Here is a 21,148-nt window from a genome sequence, read left to right as displayed (position 1 = left end):
AGCAGAAGGAACTCAACTCTGCTGGAATGCATTTGCTTGAGAGACAGGGGGAATTCCAGTGAGTCGTAAGCTGCTGTCACCATGTTTACGATTTGAAGGCCTTACAGCAGGTGTGCTGATGGACGAGTGGACTGAAGGGTGTTTGTGGTCATGACTCCTGGAAGATCAGCGTGCAGATGGGCATGCAGGGTACATGAGCAGGAGCGAGGATCCTGACAGAGCAGCTCTCTGCAGGTGGAATAGAGGCTAACTGCCCACTGAGTCAACGTACCCTGGAACGGAGTATACACTGCATGGAGACACAGACATATTTTTTTTTTAAATAAAGCTTATTTATTTATTAAAAATATCTTTTCTCATTTTACATACCAATCCCAGGTTCCATTCCCTTCCCTCCTCCACTCTCTCCACCTTCCCTCCCACCCTAACCCCCATCCACTCTAATAGAGTGTAAGGTTTCCCATGGGGAGTCAACAAAGTATCGCACATTGCTTTGAGGCAGGATTAAGGCCCTCATTATACCTAGGCTGAGCAAGGTATCCCTCTGAAGAGAATGGGTTCCAAAAAGCCAGTATATGTAGTAGGGGTAAATCCTGGTCTCCCTGACAGTAGCCCCACAGACTGCCCCAGCTATACAACAGTTGCCACATTCAGAAGGCCTAGTTTGGTTCTATGCTGTTTCCCTTGCTGTCAGATTGGTGTTAGTGAGCTTCCATTAGCTCAGGTAAGCTGTTTCAATGGGTATTCCCATCATGGTCTTAACCTCTTGTTCATATTATTGTTTCTCCCTCTCATCAGTGACCAAAATTTAATCTATGACTCAAATATTGGCTAAGTTTGCTATTTCCTCAAAAAAGAGCCACAGAAAGATTTTATGAGTCTATGCCTTTGATGGGCTTACTAACCCTGTCAGAGGATTGCTGTGTCAGCGTACATGGCGTTGAGAATACGGGCGCTTGGAGGGGGCTGCTCTGCTTTCCCAGTTCTGTTCTGCGGCAGCCAGTTGATGAATTTTCTCCCTTCCATCACAGATTGTTATAGTATTTAAAGTTTATGTGTTCTCTCTCAGAACCAACTGGGGCTATGGCCAAAATTCTGATTGGGAGTGGGTGTTGGGGCTGGAAGCTATATATATGGAAGCAGAACAGCTGGGATAATCTATGTTTTGGAGGCAATAATCATGAATAATGCAAATTCAGCTATTAAAATAGAATGAAAGGGTGACATCTCATCCAGTGGAAATTTTAAGGAAAAGTCACAGTTCCAGAGTTTCAGTGGTGGCCTCTCTGGCCAGGCGTCAACAGGATCACTCATGACGGCCCCCAGCTTGATTTATAAGCATGACATCTTTAGTTTGAGCCCTGCAGCAGAGATGACAGGGAATTCATCCAAGACCATCCTTTCTGGGAAGTCCTCCTCCATAGCCGTCCGAAGCTGGGCCAGGTGCACCTGCTGGCTCCTGCACCCACTGTATTTCTCCACTGTTGGTGGCTGGATGATGACTCACTCACTAACAAATAATGGCTCTTCCGGAAGTCAGGAACTGCACTTTTCTAGGTCACTATTGAATTCCCAGCCTCGACCATACTGTGTGTTACTACTGACTTGCCGCAGCAAGTAAAACGTGCTACTCCATATAACTGGAAAGGGAAGGCATTGCTTTGTGTAAATGGCAAATCTCGCACTGCACGTTTTCAGGCCTGATTTTACCCAGATGTTCAAAGGCCTGTGCCTTCATCATCTCTTAAATCTGTGCCTAGTGCTGGCCTTAATTCCATGCAACCTTTGTCTTTTGAATGTCATCACAGCCAACAGGAAATGCCTGCTGAAGGGAAAGAGGAACCCTCTTCCTCGAACGGTTCGGGCATAAATCCAGGCAGAAAAAATATTTGCTGTGACAGAATCACCTGGGATCACCCACCCTCCCAATCTGTTCACTGTCAGGAGGGACACAATGCAGTAATTGACACGAACTGTCTGCAGAGAATGGGGCTGTGTAGGATGTGGAGCTTGGACATTTGAAGGAATGATTTGGATAAAGGAGAGAAATGAAGATAGTATTCTGGTCAGACAGACCCTACAAGCAAAGGCTCAAAGGAACCACCTCTCATGAGGAAGTCAGAGGGTGGATAACTGGCAGAGTCAGTATATTTGATTTCCAATTCCACGTTGGTTTTTTTTTTAAATTATGAATACCTCTTAAACTATTTTTTTAAATAATATAACTAAATTTTACCTTTTTAATGTTATCTTGCCATTATTTTATGCCTTTGTATACTTAATGCAGCTTCAAACACCAATCAGGGCAACGGATCTTTGAATTATCTGAAGAACACATCAGGGGCTGATGCTTTCAGCTTTTCACGTATTTGCTGAGCGTATTGGACCCACCATGGTGATAACGTTGGGTGTAACTGCAAGCTGCTGAAATAAGAACAACAACAACAATGGTGGCAACAACAAGAACGCTGCCAAGGGAAGTAGTGTGAGTTCTGAACATAGTAAGCAGATGCATGAATCTACAGCGATTTTCCTAAAAAGCATCTCAAAGTGGAAATGAACTGAGAGTAGGTAGCATGGTACCACTTCTATCCATAGGTGCTTAGAGTCCAGCCTTTATAGTTTATTGGCTGTCCATAGTGTCCACGGAGGAAGCAAGAGGCAGACAGGCCACAGTTTGCCTTCATTGATCGTATGCCTTTAGTCTGTCGCTTCCATGATGCTTGGATCCCATCTCTCTTCCTCAAATGCCCACCCATGGACTGCCCATCCATGTCTAGAAGTGGAACACATGACCATTCAGATGTGGATTAGTGCCTGAAATCCAAGGTATTTGCAAAGAACATTTTATCTGGTGTCTTTGCCTTGAGGTCATTTCTTCTGTCAGAATTTTAAATATGATGCCAAAAAACTGCTAAGCTGTTCAGAAATGATTTATTATTAATTGCCACTAAGATTTACAGGAAACCTGACTGTGTCCAGCCCTGGTGCCAGGCACTTTACAAGTGTAATCTAATTTAATTGACCAGTGTTTGTATAGATTAATAGTATGGGTGTAGAGTAGAGGCCATTTATTTAGTTCCCTCCTTGGAATTCACATAAGTGCAAGGTCATTGCTTCCCTGTCTTTCTTGAATAGAAATACACGGTCAGGAGGTTTCAGGGTGCGGGCTTCCTTCCCCAGACTCATATCGTGCAGAATCTGTCTGTAACCATGAGCGAGATGTCTGGGACTTTCTGTCTCAACCAGATGTTTCAGGCCACATGTGGAGGGAGACAAATGTGTCCAGTGGTGCCGTCACCACTGGTGCCAGTGACCTTGCGTCTGGTCGTTTGAAACTGATTCGATTCCATGAGCTGTCAGGAAACGCTGGGACTGTTTTCAGTTGGGAGGGAGGAAAGGACTTTTCCTTACCTGGTAGTTTAAAATAACCCAACAAGACCATTCTGCTCATTTGGGTACCAGATTGGAAAACACATAAACAAATACTCAGGGGCTCCAATCCACAAATATTGAGGTAGTAATTGGCAGACACATTCCCCGAAGTGACTCTACCCGGTCAAATGTAAGAACATTAAATTTCTATTTAGTGAGTAATACTTATGCTCAAACACAGGCTCCCTTTTCAGACTGCCCACTGGGCCTCAAGACCATAACCATCTCTGCATTGTGCCTTATTTTGTGAGTTAATTGCAGTAAAGCACCTTGGTGTGAGTTTTATCTTAATGTTATCAATTGGAATTATTATCATTACTACTGTTATTTTATTATTATTATTTTCTCAGAGACATTTCTGGATATGCTCTTTAAGGCCTTGAGAGAAATTCCATGCTAATGCAATCAAATGGACTTCAAATAAAACCAGAAGCATTATCAATCTAAGATCGTCACCTAGACATGCGATGATCTGCCTGTGCATATGACTTGCTCCATAGGATAAAAGTCACTTCAGGCCAGCTGCTGCTTCTGCAGTCTTGGCTCTTCCTGGCAGGTGGAAGTAGCTTTCCTTCCCAAGGCGGAGCAGAATTCTGAATCTGGGAGAGCAGGGAGAAGACAGGTCAAACCTGACTGAGCAGGGTGTGGCAGTAACTAAGGAGGCTGCTTCTGCTCTGAAGACGATGGGTTGTTCCATTCCAGCACTCTGCTATCTAAAGATTGCCGCTGCTTTCTTTTTTAAACAAAGAGTTGGTTTTTATTATGTAAAAATAAAGAGTCTAAGATAGCACAGTGGAAAATTTGAAGTTAGGGTACCTAGTGAGGGATAGAACATTGGATTAAGATTCCAGGGGAATTAGCAGCCAGTTATCTACAGTTAATAACCTTTAAGACTCAAATACAACAACAATAGCAAATTTGTATCTTTGGAACAGTACCTCCCCAAATGTTTCCCCAACCCTGAGATTTTTCAATCTTCTGTAATGCTGGGGAATATAGCGAGGGAGAGGAAGAGTCCAAGCTGGGGCTGTACAATGTTTCTTCACCTAGAGCTGTAGGGAGACAGGCAGAGAGAAAGGCCAGCACTGGGAGAGATGGTGTAAAGATACCCACCTCCAAAGAAACACGTGGAGACCAAGAGGGCAAAAACACTGCAGGAACTGTCCTCCAGAATGTTGGAACTCAGCAAAGCCTTGAAACAGTGTGACTATCCCTCAAGGGAGCTTCGCTAGAAGAGCGTGCTTCCATACATTCTAACTCACGCTATTTCAGTCTCCCTTCCACAGCTTAGTAGAAACCCTTGAAACCAACAGACGGAGACAATGGGGAAGCCCAGCCATGCACAAGATGCTGACTGCAGCCAGAGTTGCTTCAGTCTCTTTCCTATAGAATTTACTGTTTAAAAACTAATTTCTTGCTGGGCAGTGGTGGTGCACTCCTTTAATCACAGCACTCGGGATGCAGAGACAGGTGCATCTCTGAGTTTGAGGCCAGCCTGGTGTACAAGACCTAGTTCCAGGACAGGCTCCAAAGCTACAGAGAAACCCTGTCTCAAAAAACAAAAATAAAATTAATTTCTCAAGAACTTCATGCAAAAATGTAAACAGAGACTTCCATTCCTGACTGCCCAGACCTGAATAATCACATAAAACCCATATTAATTACAACACTGTTTAGCTAATCGGTTTGGCAGTCATAGCAATACTCTGCTTGCAAAAGTATCTTGATTTGGTCTGACTTATATATCACCAAGTGGAATTCTTTTTCTAGGGGATGCTAGCAAAAACCACTTAGAGGCCAATATTTAACTATGAAAGTAGAGAACAGTTGGCGCAAATAACAGGCCAGCCAAAAAATGTCAAAGGAAATTAGGAGAATGACTAAGTGTCTAGGCCGTACACATGTGAAGGGTTGTATGTGTTCTCAGGGCTCTTAGCACTCTCTGGAAAATGACTGAGACTTCCAAAGTACTCACCTTTGACGAATCTTGAGGCTCTATGAAGGCAAGGAAAGGCAGACTAACTGGAAGTCAAAGATGTGTCCTATGTATGTACGGAGCTGCTCAGAAAAGACTGGGAATACTACTGTAAAATAAAACATAAAATACTCAACAAAAGAAAGTTAAGAAAGGAAGATGGCTTACTCTGGTTCACGGCTTGAGAGAATTCATTGATGAGGCGATTCAGTCTATCTGTCTAGAGAGCATGTGGCGGTTGGTCACATTAGGTCTGTAGAAAGAAAGCAGAGACTGACAGTGCTCAGCTGGCTCCCTGGTCTCCATTTATTCTGTCTGGGACTCAGTTCATGAAGTTTTGCTGCCCACATTTAGAGTGGGTCTTTTTTTTTCTCAGTTAAAACTTCTTTGGAAATGCCCAGAGGCGTGTTTCATAGGTGACTCTAAATTCAGCAAAGGCAATGATAAAGGTTAATTTTAGTCAGAGGCTGCTTGTTTGTTTTCTGGCCTCCCAGACCCAAAATAATCACACAAAACTATATTAATTGCAATACTGCTTGGCTAGCTTAAGCATATTTCTAACTAGCTCTTATATCTTAAATTAATCTATTCCTATTATTTTGTATTTTATCATGAGGCTCATGGCCTACCGGCAAGGTTTTGACATCTGTCTCCTCTGGAGGTGGCTAAATGGTGTCTTTTTAACTCTGCCTACTCTTCCAGCCTGGATATATTCTGTTGAGCCATTGGCCAAAAGTAACCCCTTTTATAACCAATGGCAACAAAACATATTCATAGCATACAGAAGAGAATCCCACATCAGTTAATCATCACAAATCTATCCTTATCAACTTGAGATCTAGACACACAGCTTTGAAACTACAGCATTTGATCCCTGGTCCTTAAATACTCATGGCCCCCTTATAGCGCAGAATACATTATCTGAATAATAGCTTACTTGTTGAGTTTGTGTTAAAATTGAGACCTACCCATAAGAGAAAAATTGGAACACCTGGAGCTTAGTTTTTATTTAATAACATTGTACTACTTACTGTACACTAGGTCTCATTTGTTTCATTTGATGGAGGCTACCACAGTCTTCACAAGTTAAATTGTTATCATTTGCATCTTTATGCATGAAGCAACAGAAGCAAAAAGTCCTGTCATTTTGCTGAAGGTCATAGTCAAGAAGCTGCGTAGCCTAGATCCAGTTCAGGGAAGTTATAGGGCATACATGCACTGCTCTCGTGTGTGTTCTGATTGTACTTAAAGTTTTAGATTAACATCTTGCCACCCAGGCAGGCCTCCTTCATGCCGTGTACCTTGTGTTATATGTTGCATATGGTCCACAGCTCTGCATTCTCCCTTCTTTGTCCAGGTTCTAAACTGCCTCCTATATCACACACAGTAGACACATAATCAATGTGACTGAAGATATTCGTATAAATGGTGCCAAGGATGGTACTTCATAGAAGCTGTGGGCCAATCATATTGCCAGGTGGTTGGGAAGGCCATGCTGCCATTGACCTTCTTGAAGCCTTTAGTCATTTATGTTCAAATCCCTTGGCTCCTTGTTGAGATTTTGTTTTCCTGGACTTTATTTATTGCATCAGACTTTCGGAGAGTGAAATTTTCCCAACCTCATTACACATGGTATTCTCAGTGTCTGTAGTGTCTTCTTTCAGTTCAATATTTTCATCAGAAAAATTTCCCAGCCTCTCAGGATATTTCTGTTTATATAGAAGTTGGCAGGTGAGGCACCCATGTCTCTACCAAAAATTTGGTATCAGTTCCATATAACTCTTTGCCCACTTAACGTGCCCATGTCTTTTCTTTAAAGCTCCCATGCACTTGCCTGTAAGTTCCTGGAGGTCAAGGTCTTTCACTGTCACAAACCAAGCGCTTGACATGGTATCCAGCAGGTAGCAGGCAGTCAATAATATAACAGGGATGTACAAAAAAAAGACAATAAAATTAGTGAGTAATTAGGAACTCTTAGTTTCTCCTCAAATTTCTACCAAGACTGCACAAGAGCAGAATATGTCTTTTTATTCAGCATTTACTGGAAGATCACATCTTGCCCCTCAAGCTGACCCCTCAATCACTTCCTCAGTCGAAGGATCCAACATGGCATTAATAGTCTTAGAAAAACAGGCACAAGTCACGGGGATCGACAAGGATTGCTTGTCTTACTCATTTTGTTTGAGAGAATGTAAGTGCAGGGAATTTAGATGTTGGTGGGACTACAGCCCTTTAGCCTCCAAAATAATACCTAGTAAGTGTGGCATGGCTTCTGTTGGAATGCGGGAAGAAAGCGGGAATAGCAGCCAGTAATTGGCAAATCACTGTATTTCAAACAAAACACACCCCTTTGGCAATCTAGGCAACTACAAGTTAAGGGAGCCAACATCTATGCTTCATAAAATATGGAATGCTTTCATTTTCTGATAGAATCTAACACATTCTGTATTTGTTGTATCTAATTTAGTAATGCCTGCATATAGATGTTTTTAATGAGCCCAGAGGCCTTTGTAACATTGTGTATGTGGAAGGATATGAGACCCTTTGAGATTTCTTTCCCTTCTCATCCCCGAGTTTATACAAACTTGCTTTATGTTTACACAGCCAATAACCAAGTGATTTGCTAAAAAAAGAAAAATTTAAGTTAGGACAAACTTTTTTTTAAGACTTTGATCATGAGTTTGACTCTAGCCAGGTGGCCCTACATAAAACCTTTCTCTCATTATTTTTTAAAATGTCCTAATAGGATAGAAAAATCAAATTCCTTTGTTAATTAATGTCTTTATTCCTAGTATTTAATAAAGCATTGTGTCAGTGAGAGGTTATTTTGTATATATACAGTATGGTCACTAAATATCAAGAGTAAACAAATGAATGATACCTATGGAGCAATTTAGTGGCTGGGGAGATGGCTCAGTAGCTAGTATGCTTGCCACTCAAGCATGGGGACCTGAGTTCTGATCCCAAGCATCCACATAAAAAGCTGGGTGTGGTGGTGCACATCTGTAATCCCTGCACTGATGATGTAAGACAAGCATCCTTGGGACGTGCTGACCAGGCAGTTTAGCTGAATCAGCAAGTTCAAGTTCCAAGCAGAGAACTTGTGTCAGAAGAAAATGAAGAGTGATTGGATTAGAGCACACAGGGAAGTATGGCATTACAATGTTTATTGTGGAAGACTGAGGTGAGGAGAGGATTGATTGACCAATCCTCATGTCTTTATAACCTATAATTGTTAATTATCAAATCAAGAAATTCTTGTGTCATATTCTGTCTTCTATGGCACTATTTTGATGTCTATATTTCAAACTCTAAGGGCTGTTTAAAAATACATTATCATATAAAAAGTTGCAATTCCTTAAAACCATAAACATATCTAGTCAGCATTAAGAATTTTTCAACTGTGTATGTTAGTGTGTGTGTATGCATGTGTGTGTGTGTGTTTTATTTTTCTCTTTCAAGTAGTCAGCTTATTCAAATAAAGATCTAAACAGGCTCTGCACAACGCATTTACTTGATGGTGTCTAAGAATGAAATACAAAGCCTCACTGCTCCAGAGAGTGTTCCACCAATTGCATTAAATCCTCAGTTAACTCGACATATTCCTTAAGCCTTCTTTATTCTGTAGGCCCCTCCTTTCTTCTCCTGACCATTTTATTCCTTTGTAACTTATTTGTCATGGAAACCAATTCACTTCAAGCTTTCGAGTCTGAAATGACACTTTCATGATCTCAATGTATATATTTTGTCACCTTTTTTCTTATAATGTAGTAATTACATCTAAAGGCTTAGTCTGATTGTGTTTGTGTCTGTGTGTGTACATTTATGTGTGTGTATGTGTGTGTCCATGCTTGTGTGTTTACTATATGCATAAGGCTCTTTCTTTTAGAAGAGCAGAACTCTCGTCTTGGGAGATACATACCTGGATGTCTCTCTTCTAGTGAGATTAAGATGAATCTGTGAGTTTAGCCGGAAATGGATGACATTCGCATCACTAAAATACATCCCAAATCTGAAAAACAAAGTATTTTATTTCTTAGTCTCAAAGATGCCTTTAAACGGCAAACACATGCATCAATGTACAAGTATAAACAGTTGCTAAACCGACCTATCTATTTTATTCGTGATCACTTCGCATGTGAAAGCTCTCGTGTTTGTTTTCTGTGAACTGAATTTGAGGCTTTGACTGGGAAACCATAAATCCAGTCTTTGATGATGTACGACTTCGCTGAAAGGCCAGATTGGAAAGGGTCCCTGCTAATTTGTCTTCTTAGTGATAAGTGGCAAGCATCCCACTCACTCCTTTCTGGTCTAGCACACCACTGACTTCATCCTTCTAAAAAGTTTTCTCTTTCATGCTTAATTTTTGATGAAAAAGGTCTTGCTAGGGACATCCAAATCAGCCAGGTTGCACAGGTCACATCCGACAAGCGCCTCAGGTGTGGGCAGATGAACGAGCGCCTTCTAAGATCCGGAATGCAGCCGCTTCTTCTCACGTTCCCCAGACACTAGTTAGGCCTAATACACTCGGAAGGTTGCTTGTCTAATTTGAACTGCAAGAGACTTTGGCTGGAGGGTAACTCTGTGTCCCCGTGATAAAGGAACACATAAAACAACCCGGTGCCTGATCACTCTCCCTGACTGTCAGTGAATCATGTCTAATAGCACCTCCATGCAGTTTGCGCCAATTTGCCTGCAATGGCATCCTTTTCCGTGGGCTTGCTGCTCAGCAGGCCCTGAAGCAATCTATGAATAACTTCCCAACAGATGCTGTTTATGAATTGAAGCAAATGGCTTCCCTGTTTCTCTTTTTTCTCACTTCAATAATTTTCAGTTACATTACGATGAATATTTATAGTCCTGTAGCAGTGCATAAAAATGGAGACCAAGCAGACCTGGGTATTGTTTCATACGTGAGTGCTGTTCTAATGGGCTCCGGCTGACTGGTTTTAATAATGTTCTGTTGATGGACCGAAAAGAGGATGCAAATTGTAGATCAGTCATTTCCATTCATTGTTTTACCTGGATGGGCAGTGATGGAGAGCAGACAGCATCCTCTACTCTCCTGCGATGCCTCCCCTTGCCCAAACAACCCAACTTGGAGCATGGCTGGCTCCTAATTTTGACCTTTCTGAGCAGATCTCGAATACTTCCACAGTGTCTCCGTCCTTAATTGAAAAGCTCACTGGGCTAGTTGGCCACTCTCTGTAAGTATTTCTGTTTAAGAATCAAGTAACTCCCACAGAGGATGCCATGGCCCACAGAATACAGCAGTCCTCAGAACTGAAATGTAAGTCACAAAGAATATGTTGGTTTTGATTTTCGGGCCTTTCAGAGAAAATCATTGAGTCACATTTTTTTTTTTACTAAAATGGCTTTTTATGTGTTTCATATTTCTATGCTCTTTTAAATATTACAAAAATGAGAGGACTTATATCTAGTTATTGCTCCTAAATTTCGTTTGAAGGGAATTGCTCTCTCTTCAGTGGCTTATGTTTCAAATAGCTGGTACACCTTCTTGGCATTCCCATTTTACAATAATGAGTTCGTTAACTACCCTATATTTTCCAGACCATTGACTGTGTCATACTGGCCCTCATACAAATAATTGCCTGTTTGGCTATTTGCTTATAAATAAGAGTGTTGAAAATGGTATGTAAATATGTACATGCATGCATAGTGAATATATTGTGAAGCCTCCCAAAATATGTAAATGCTCCCATTTCCTACTTGGGCGTTATGAAATACTCACCAACTACTCAGATAGAACCGTATTTATTATGCATGCAAGCCCACAATCTCTTTACCAACTATCATTTGTATGCAACACACAGAAGGTTGTGCTGTAACACAACGGTAAAAATAAAAAAGGCAATTTGAAAAGAAGCCCATTCCTTGCTTTAACTGCAGCAGAGTCTAAGAGTGATCTTCCTTCAATACAGTGAAGCATAACCCACAGTTCTGAAATATTCAAAGCATTAATGAAAAGCCCTAGAACTTAATATTTGATCCAGAATGGTTATTTTTAAAGAAACTGAGATGTAGCATAATGTCTCATAGTGATTATCCTGCCCCTCAGGATATGGAATTGGAGTCAGTGGGAAGAATTTCAGGCCTGAACTGCAAGGCTTGAGAAGAGAGTATGGTCCCTACATGCTGCCATGGTGCCTTTCGTTTTCTTTTTCCATTACTGCAGTGCCCAGTCTGCAACCTGGGCCTTGTGCCTGCCAGGCAAGCAGTCTAGCAAATCACACCCTGGCCCTCTATTTGCTTTCAACAACACGAACACACAATGAAAGCAGTAACCTTAATAAGGATCACAGGGTCTCCCACGAGGAGACCACCAGTTAACAGAGGTGTGACTGTCATTTTAGATGCGTGTATGCATATGGAACATTTGTAGCTGCACACAGGGGCACTTTTCTTCCTGTGTCATATTTTATAATTCGCTGTGGAAAATATCTAGGACCTTGTTTCCTCTTTGTCCCTGATCTACAATTGGTCACTTCCCTTTCCTCTTGATTTCAAGTCATCCATTTGATTTTATTCATATTATTCCTTTATCTTGGAAATAGTTTGGAGTTTCAATGATTATGATTTTTCAGCAACACAATGAAGCTTTATGGGGAAAAAGTCACATTTTCTGATAGATTTTATATGGAGATAAGAGTGGATGGGAGGATTGGGATAGTGCTTATCATCAGGGAATGGACCAATTTTCAGGGCAAGGTGTTGAGAAAATGAGGCCTGATTATGAAAACCTTTGTGAGGTTTGGGTATTAGGAAGTTGCTTTTTAGAGTAAGTAGCTGGATGTGCAAGAGGGAAGGTACTGGAGTCCAGCATTAAGCATAAATTGGGGAGCAACAAAGTTCTCAATAGAAACAGTTGGTATTGTTGGGCCTGCAAGATATCACATTGGGTAGACAAGCCTGCCACTAAGCCTGATGCCCTGGGAGGAGATAACTGATTTTGCCAGCTGTTCTCTGACCTCCACATGTACACAGTGAAATATGAGCACACACGTGTTCACACACCAAGTATATAAAATAAGAAATGCAGTTAATTTTTTAACGAAAAACTTGGAAACACTAAGCCAGAACCAGACCTCACAATGCGGGGGGGGGGGGGGGGGGTCTGTGGCTCAAAGATGAGGGACAGCTCTGAGTTTTGGTTCTTACTACCTTCAGAGGTCAGACCGATGGAAAAATTAAGGAAAGTCAATTGAAACCAGCTTTCAAATATCAAAATAATTATCCCTATTTTCTAAAAATATCTGCTTATTTCATTTCCTAAATCAAGAGACAGGCATAAAGGCAGTTCTGTGGACTTTGAATACAGGTATATGTAACACTAAATACAGGTATATGTGGACTGGAAGCCTCTATTAATGTGTCACATGAGGACCCTAGAGCAGGGCTGTACAGACTTCTGGCAATGCCATGATGGTATCTTACAAAGGTATCAGGCCACATTCATTTTTATTTTGGGGCACGTACTACCTGCAGGCTGCAGGTTGGGCATACTTTCCCTAAAGGGTGGACATCCCAAAGGATTTCAAACTCCACATTGACAAGAGGTTCCTGCTTGGGCTGTTCCTGTCATTCTCCCTTTTCCATGTGGAAAAACAACAACAACAACAACAACAACAACAAGATTTCCCAGACCAGGTAGAGAATGAACCAGGGATTGTGGAAATCACTTGCATAGTCCTTGTATCTGTGGGTGCCCCAAATTCTAAAAACTCGGACAAATATATCCCTTCTATTTTTATTAAATAATGCCAACAAAGAAACAACTAGTAAAAAGGGATATTATTTGTATTTCTGTACTTTATGGATACCCTGTACAGATAATTTAAAGCAATTGATTACTTTTCTCTGTAAAAGTATGCTTTGATACACTGTGATATTAAGTATATTAGCTTTTGTATTGTATTCAAGGTGATTACATTATTGTTATATTCTTCACATTTATCCTTTTTCATATTTTCTTAGCTGTTTTGTCATATTCCTCCAGCCATTGAAGAAGGAAGCTAAAACGAAATCCCACACTAGCTCAGAATTGAGTATGATAAAGGGTTATTTATTTAGGGGTAGATTCACAGATCACAGTCTTCTGCACAAACAGGGAATAGGAACCAAATGAAGCCACTGGAAAAGAGGCTGGACCAACACTTTACATTGGCATATATAGTATAAGAGGCTATGCCTAAGTGGGTGGGTAACTTAAAGGCTATTGGATGTAAGATTTCCTACAACCCCACTTTGTTTAAATAAGAGAGTTTTAAGCCTAATACAAAATTATATACAATAAGAACAAATATTAGGTATAAAAATAAGAATTACAACTAGCATAAACAATATCAAGCAAGAAACGTGATAAATGTCTCAATAATTATCCAATCCTAAGGACTTTAAATCTTGTATTATAAATAACTTAGCCAAGTCATGAGAGGAAAGTAACTACAACTATCTAGTCTTCAACCCCATCAAAGATCCGAGAAGGGAAATAATATTACTTGAGTAAGCAGTAAGTACAATTAAGCTACTTCCAAAATGTGCAACAAATGACAGAGACAACTGGCTACCTGGACAATCACCCAAAGTCTGATTTGCAACATTGGAGAAACCAACTTTGGCTAAGGTCTAGCTAAAGTAACTGACAGACCATTTTCAGAGGCAGGGAAATTTTCAAAACCATCTTACCCTGTCTTGGCAAGATTTAACAGTCTTTTTTTCTTGTTTCCTGCTTGTCCTGTCTGGACATAGTGCATTTTGTCAGCAGTCGATATATGGGCAATTCCTTGCCCAAAGACCAGTTTTGCCAAGAAGAAAACAAACTCCAAGTGTAGTGTCTTTGGTGCTCAACATTCTCTCGGGAATAGAGCAGTGCTGCCAGGAACAAACATGTCTCACATCAACAGAACCCTAAGTTATTTAAATGTCATATTCTACAGCTCTTTAAAATGGTTGAAGATTATCCATCTATACAGAATACAATCTCTATGTATCTAAAGAACCTGATTAGTCTAACAAGTATGACAAACAGGGATGACTATTGACCTATTATTCTTAATACCTATATAACTTAAAGACTAAGACTTCATATTAGAATATTAAACAATCTTTAAACAACTGTGCAACAAATGAGGACAATGACATCAAAATGTAAACAATGTGTAAGTATCTTGATCCGAGGTAGATATGTATATTGCAATCCTAAAATTGTATCAATATACAAAATGTCTTAAGCATGCATTCATACAATATGACGAAATAACCTCTTAGGTATACAAATATTATAGATGAAAATAGGAACATATTCAATATAATTTAAGTTTGTATCAATATGCAAGAACCTAAACCAATATAAATTGCCTATAAATAACAGCTCACAAGTATTCACTTTATTACTCACTATTATTAATAATGTGAGTAAGCGCACACTAATCTATTATCCCATTCAATTATCCTTTTTTTTACCAAAGAGATCCCTGAGCTTACATAATTTCCCCCAACTCCCAAACCTATAATAATTATAATCAACCCCTAAATGATGTCTCTAACACTAGGATGTTGGCAGAGGGGACATCGTCTTCTAGAATTACTTCCAGCTGTCACAGGGCAAGGTCCTTTCTATGGGATTTTGTGAAAGTAATGATGGTTAAGTTCCAAGATTATTGTCTGGTAAAATTGCAAATACTCTCTGAGTATTTGGTAGGGTTTTTCTGAGGTTCCTATTTGGAGTTCTAGCCAGAATGTTGTAAAAAAAAAAAAGTGCACCATTTCAGCTAACCAAGTTGGAACTATCTTGAGCAGCTGGTACCCAAAACAGGTATTATAGTAATACTATTAGCATCATGGTGTCATATCAACCAGGTAGAGTTGTTGTGGGGCCCTATCTTCTCCCTGGAAACTTCAAAGATTTCTACAGGAAAATTCATTGTTCATTGAATTTTTGACAGACATATATCCAGTAAAAGGTACAATAGAGACAAAAATATTTATGAAGAAAAGTAATTTTTTTCTAAATTCCTTTTTTCTTTCTGTCCCATACCATGGCTCCTGACATGAGACAGAAACTCTGAATTTTCATTTTAACAACATGCTTAGATTTAAAGAAGGACAGAGCCATTGTCCAACTCCAAAGTCAGCTCTATATATTCACACACACACACACACACACACACACACACACACACACATAAATGTATTTGTTTTGATCACATGTCCTTATATTTCTTTTTCTTGATGTTCCTTATTGGATAGTTATTTTTCCTTCGGTCAGCATCCAAATATCTAGAGTCTCTTGAATTTTGAAGATGTATATTTTTCTGTAAAGACAAGAACAGAACCCTGCCCCAGCCCTATATGATTCCCTCACCACCTGCATGGTTGTCACCTCTGTGAATGAGCTGTCATTTCTCTTTCTCAAGAGATTTCTCTTTTTCAAACTGAATCTTTATTACTTTTGATGGTATCCATAACTGTTCTTCTCCTGTTGAAACAAGAGCAAGACCCCTTCCCCAATGTAACACATCTTCTGGCTTCCATTGTGAGGTCAACACATCCTTGAAATATGACAGCTGATTTAATTCAGAAGACTTTTCTATTATCTAATGTCTCTCTGCTGCTGTTGTCTCTTTCCCACTAGCATTAAGAAAATTCAAAGTAAATAAAGGATTATGTAATCTATTTCTGGAGGTATTTTCCATCCCTTACTGTTTGTTTAACATATCCTTTATATTTCTATTTGATCTTTCTATAACTGCCCAACCTGTAGGATTGTGTGGTATACCTGTAATATGATTTATATTATAATAAGCAAAAAAACCTGTTTCAATTTCTTAGATACATATGCTGGATCATTATCTGTCTTTACTTGTGCAGGTATACCCATGATGGCCATAACTTCTAATAAATGTGTGATTACTGAATCAGCCTTTTCTGAGCTCAAAACAGTTGCCCAATGGAAACCTGAATAAGTGTCAATGGTGTGGTGTACATATTTTGATTTTCCAAATTCTGCAAAGTAGAACACATCCATTTGCCAGATTTCATTCCTTTGTGTACCCTTTGGGTTACTTCCAAAGTGAGTAGTGGTGTTTGGTTATAGAAAAAGCAAGTAGGGCATACTTTATAATCTCCTTAGTTTGTTGCCATGTAATAGAAAATTCTTTCTTTTGTAATGGAAAAACTTTGCTATTGGCATGATGTTTCTTATGAAATTCTGAGGCCTTCAACACATTTTCAAACAATAATTGATTAATTTCTGCATTACCTTATGCTAGAGGATCTGGCAGACCCATATGGGATCAGATGGGTATTATGTATATGGGTCAGAGCCTATTTCTGATTATATCTTGAACCTATATAAATAATGAAGTCAATTCTGTATCATACTTTATAAATCCAACAGCTTCAATATGTAAGACAACTCTTTCTGCATATTGTGAATCAGTAACTGTATTAAGAGGTTCTTTAAAACTACAATGGGAATAGTATATAGTTCTGCCTTTTGGACAGAATTATAAGGGCTTTGTTCCACCTTACTTAAATCTTCTGATTTGTAACCTGCCTTTCCTGATTTATTTGCATCAGTGTAGAATGTATGAGCTCCAGTTATAGGTATGTCCCATACAATGTGGGGAAGGATCCAAGTAGTTCTTTTTATAAAGCTAATTCTATCACTTTTGGGATAATTGCTATTAATTTCTCTTAAAATATAGCACAAGATCTTTGCCATGGTTCATTTTCTTCCCATAATTTTTTAATTTTATCAGTAGTAAAAAACACTATAATCTCTGCTGAATCTATACCTGCTAGTTGATAAAGTCACAATTATCCTTTTATAATCAATTCAGAGACTTTTCCACATAAGTTTTTAATTTTTTATGGTTTATGTAGTAAAAGTATCCATTCTAAGATAATATCTTTCCTTTGCATTAAGCATCTTGTAGGAGAAATTCTGGAAGGCAATATGATTAAAATGCAATTAAGATTTGGATTCACCCTATCCCCATGTGCCTCCTGTATTTTTTTTTCAACAGCAATCAATTCCTTTTCTGCTTCAGCTATTAATTTTCTGGGACTATTTAAGTCTTTGTTACCATCTAAGGTTTTGTTTAAATGAACTATTAGGTCAGGTGTTATTCCAACAGCCAGTCATAGACTGGAAATGTCTCCTAACAATTTTGAAAGTCATTAAGAGTCTGCAATCATTCTCTCCTAATTTGTGCCTTTTGTGTTCTAATTTTCCATATACCTATTTTATAACATAGGTAATTGACAAAATCTCCTCTCTGTATTTTTTCAGGAGCAATTTGTAATCCCCATTTTGGCAGAACTTCTTTAGTTCTTCAAACATTCTAAATTATCTCTGTTTGAAGCAGATAGCCAAATGTGATAATAGTAACGGTAAATTATAGATTTAGGATTTTTTTTAACCTTATTATTTCCAATGGCTGACTTACAAAGTATTGGCATAGGGTGATGGTAACTTAAAGGCTACTATCTGTAGAAATTCCCACAGCAAACCATTTATTTGTCCATCCATCTTTTATTTGAAATATAGTGTTTGCTGAGCAATGGCTGGCAGATAGTAGTTAGAGACTCTTTGGTAAATAAGATAGGATTTGAATTCACTCTCAGAGGTACTCTTCCCTAAGAAGGTTTCTAGAAAAGCAAAACACTTATTAAAATACAATGGGACAAATGCCATAATAAGTCATAGCAGTGATACACAGCTGGGCCTGGATTTCTCAGGTAGAGATGGTACTAGGGATGTAGACAGAAATGTCCAAGTGAAGGGTAGGCTAGCATCAGCAGAAATTCAGAATGATGGGTTTAAAAGTTCCATGCAGAGAGGGCTGGGAGTGTGAAGATCACACTATAGGAAAGCTCCTGGCCTGGTCCTGAGATGGAAGAATGGTGTGTAGTCTGTTGTCACGTGCAGTGGGTGTGTGGGAAGCCCTGAGGATATGGGGACCTCAGAGACCAAAAGTGAGAAATAATCAGATATGTGTGGATCTGACTTTAAAGGGTTGTGTTACACCTTCAGAGTCTGTTATTCTGAGGGTAATGGGGAGTTAACTGGGTTTCAGGAAGACTTAATGACATTTTCACTCTGGAACAATGTGAACATAGCATGGCAGGCAGACTGGGAAAGGAAGACCAAAGTCAGAGAGACCACTTGGAAAGTGGCCGTGGTACCCTGGTGAGGCGATGGTTGCTTGAACTGAGGGAATCAAGAGAAATTCTCAGATGGGAACATTATGTTGCTCACCATTATTTTCCTTTATGCTGTGTTCAATTGCTTCACAATATGGAAGCGATCCCAATCGCAGGAGGGCAGAACCAGCTCTTCCTAAATCTCCTCAGAAACTTCATTGTACAGCTTTTTCATGTTTTCTTTTTTGTTATCTTACCTCTGTATTATGCAGATCTTTCACACCTTTATAAATTTTATTAAAATTGCTATACTCTTCAAGCCCTGTGTTAGGAATATAGACTTGCTATTGGATACATATAAGGTTAAATCCTGGTCCTGTTGTCAAATATTTAAGTATCATAGGCAAACTTCCTAACCGGTATTTCAGCCTTCTCATTTTTAAGACACAACTAATAATCACAGCAAATGGAAACAACATTTACTGTGGTGTCAAGACCAACAGCTACTCTATCAGAGTAATCAATACAGTTTTTGATTCCTTACAACTACAGAAAGGTTCAGACTTTATAATTAACACTCCCAGAACTCCCAGTATATGTAGAGCAGAGGTATACTAGTTAATGTTTTTGTAAGTTTGTCATAAATATAAAACCTAACATTTTGAGGGAATATAAAGCAATTATGTTATTAGGAAAAATAATTAGACTTTGTAAAAGATTAATGCAATCTGGCAGCTATAGATCTTAAATTATTTTAGATTGCATATAAACCTTACATTCTTTTGTTCGTACAATTCAACAACAAGAGGTTATATGTATTTAAAAATGATTGTTGCTCAAGTCATCCTAAAAGCATGCATTTTTAAACAGTATATTTTAAGCAGCCCAGAAGGAAACTTCTGGTAATGGTAATTTCTCATGGAAATTACTTTTTTTGTCTCTGGACAAAGAGTTCAGAGCCAATAAAAAACCAATCAATATAAACTCTAATGTAAGCCATAATTAAGGTTGACAAATAGGTTCTTGAATGGTGTTAAATAATGCATTTATAAAAATAGAAATCAAAAGTCACAGAAGCCAAGGCATCAGTATCAGAGAGATGCCTGCTGGAGACATTCTTGCCTTTCACTACAAACTTTGATGGACATCTGTTAGTGACCCCAAAGCCTTATGGTGGTGTTTTAAAGGTACCCTGGGTTCCCTCGTGTAGATGATTCATTTTAGCCAGCTCTTGATGTGAGTTTAGTTGCTGTGTGGATAGGGTCACTGGGTTCTGAGACATCCCTGTGGGATGCATAGACAGGTAGTTCCCTGATGTGTGTGGATCTTAGAACTTGGAGGCCTGATAGGCATCTCTCTGACATTATCAATGGTCTTGATGTCAGTATCTTAAGATTTCACACAGAGCAGTGACATATCGGCTGCCCATTGCAGAGAGCATTTGTAGGGGAGTATTTCCAACAGCAAAGTCAGGGGAGGATTTAGAATAGCATGGCTAACACAACGGCAACATTGTTGGAAAGCAAAGAGCAGTTATGCCACACACCTTGAGGGGGCATTACTTCCACATTCCCTTACTATACAATATAAACATGAAAGCAACACACACCATATTCTCACTTTATGAAGCTGTCATAAAGATCAATTTGTTTGTAAAGAGGCTGAACATTTAGAAGAAAGGTATACATTTATTACATCTTTGTGTCAGGTCGTTTATATTTAAGTAGGAACTGTGCTCTGGAAGTACAGTAATCCCTTTAAGCACTCAGCATTTCTAATGAGTTATTTAATGCTTTATGTTTGTGATGTGCTCTGTGATCAATAAAGTACAGATAAAAAGCATTCTATAAAGCTGTAGCTTATGTTATGAAATAACACAAATTTAGGTTGATGACTACGATTTGTACTAAAGTAAATTTCTCTTCGGAGTTACCAGCTGTTGATTTTATATTTTTCTGTTTGAAGGAGGTTTTCAAAGGGATCTTCACATCTAATGGATGCCCACAGAGATCATTGTCTTTGAAATTCAGACTGTATCCTGTTTGCACGACTCACTCCGAATTGGCCTCTAAGAATGACTTCCAGTTTCACTGAGAATTGGTTGTTTGTTTTCAGTAGTTTCAGACAGGGGACTGGAGACATGTATGAATCAGACTTTCTGAATACAAAAGATGGCTGTACCCAAATCAAGTGCCAGGTTGCAGGAACTACCTTGTCGGGAGCTAGAATGAAAATGCCTGCACTTGTCAGCCACATGGCGCCATCAGCAGGAAGACCCTCTGCATCAGGTTTTTGTCCTCAGTCAGCCTCCAGGCTCAGACTGCCTTGTGCTTGCGTTGCCCAGATTGTCACAGGTCTGGTTAAAGCCTGTGGTTCAATTCTTGACTGTCTCATGTGTATAGATATGCTTTTCGAGAATGTGCCAGACCTGTCTGGGAACACTGACAGATAGGATCCACTGACTTTCTCACTCTCTTCATAATGAATGTATTTGCTTTCTAATGTAATGCACAGGCTATCTGGAATCCACTCCGTTTCCAGCTCTACTCACAGTAATAAAAGCCACCA

General features: G+C 39.3%; 1 long non-coding RNA gene across 2 annotated transcripts in view; it reads right to left on the bottom strand.

The window, feature by feature from the left end:
* Positions 1–452: 452 nt before the first annotated feature.
* LOC142856231 (uncharacterized) overlaps positions 453–21,148 on the bottom strand; it is a 137,870-nt gene continuing 117,174 nt past the window's right edge. For both annotated transcript variants that reach the window (XR_012911605.1, XR_012911604.1), the window contains 4 exons: positions 9,333–9,422; positions 7,245–7,291; positions 5,579–5,663; positions 453–4,034 (listed from right to left, as the gene is read on the bottom strand). This is a non-coding gene — a long non-coding RNA (uncharacterized LOC142856231). The remainder of the gene's footprint in view (positions 4,035–5,578; positions 5,664–7,244; positions 7,292–9,332; positions 9,423–21,148) is intronic.

The sequence above is a fragment of the Microtus pennsylvanicus genome, chromosome 8 (assembly GCF_037038515.1).
Source record: "Microtus pennsylvanicus isolate mMicPen1 chromosome 8, mMicPen1.hap1, whole genome shotgun sequence".
Taxonomy (NCBI): Eukaryota; Metazoa; Chordata; class Mammalia; order Rodentia; family Cricetidae; genus Microtus; species Microtus pennsylvanicus.
The sequence above is the reverse complement of the archived record's forward strand: the minus strand, read 5'-3'. Positions and strand labels throughout refer to the sequence as shown.